A 1,232-nucleotide genomic window follows, 5' to 3' on the forward strand; every position below is an offset into this window, starting at 1 on the left:
TCAAGAGATGGTATGGAATGATGAATGCCAAGAAGCTTATGACAAAATCAGGAAATATCGCCAAGAACCTCCAGTTCCGATGCCACCAGTTGAAGGAAGACCTTTAATTACGTATTTGACCGTGTTAGAAAATTCAATGAGGTGTGTTGGGGCAACATGACGAGTCTGGTCGAAAAGAGCATGCCATATACTGCCTTAGCAAAAGGTACCGACTGTGAAACAAGATACTCACAGCCCGAGAAAGCTTGCTGTGCTTTGGCCTGGGCTGCTCGCCGACTAAGACAGTATATGTTGAATCATACCACCTTATTGACTTCTAAGATGGATTCTATCAAATACCTATTTGAGAAACCTGCTGTCTCCTGAAAGAGTTATCACTGACAATGGTACTAATTTGAACAACAAGATGATTACTGAACTCTGCACGCAGTTCAAAATAAAACACCATAACTCTTCTCCGTACCGGCCAAAGATGAACGGCGCCGTGGGGACTGCTAACAATATCAAGAAGGTCATGCAAGAAATGACAGTAACATACAAAGACTGGCATGAGATGTTACCCTTTACTCTTTACGGTTATCGCACTTCAGTGCGCACTACGACAGGGGCAACTCCGTTCTCTTTAGTCTATGGAATGGAAGCCATCTTACTAGTGGAAGTTCAGATTCCCTCTCTAAGAATCATGAAAGAGGCGGGCTTAGATGAAGATGAATGGATTCAGACTCGACTCGATCAGATAAATCTGATTGATGAGAAGAGACTTGCGGCTGTATGTCACGGGCAGATATATCAGAAGCGCATGACCAGGGCATTCAACAAAAAGGTCAAGAGACAAGTGTATCAAATTGGCGACTTGGTAATCAAACGCATCATCCTACCACAAACTGACCCCAGAGGCAAATGGACTCCCACATACGAAGGGCCATTTGTAGTTAAGAAGGTATTCTCAGGTGGAGCCATGATACTCGCTACAATGGATGGTGAAGACTTCCCACATCCCGTGAACGCGGACATAGTTAAAAAATACTACGCATAAAAGAGACCCGCTAGATCGACGTATCTAGGCAAAAGTAAGGGCATCCCGGCGAACCAAAAGGGTTCGGGCAAAAATTAGGGATATATAAAAAAAAATGTACACCCGGCAAGTCGAAAACCTGAAAAGGCGGCTTGGGCAAAAAAGGGTATCCTGGTGGACTGAAAACCTGAAAAGGCGGTCCAGGCAAAAATTAGGG

The sequence above is a fragment of the Lathyrus oleraceus genome, chromosome 7, assembly GCF_024323335.1.
Source record: "Lathyrus oleraceus cultivar Zhongwan6 chromosome 7, CAAS_Psat_ZW6_1.0, whole genome shotgun sequence".
Lineage (NCBI taxonomy): Eukaryota > Viridiplantae > Streptophyta > Magnoliopsida > Fabales > Fabaceae > Lathyrus > Lathyrus oleraceus.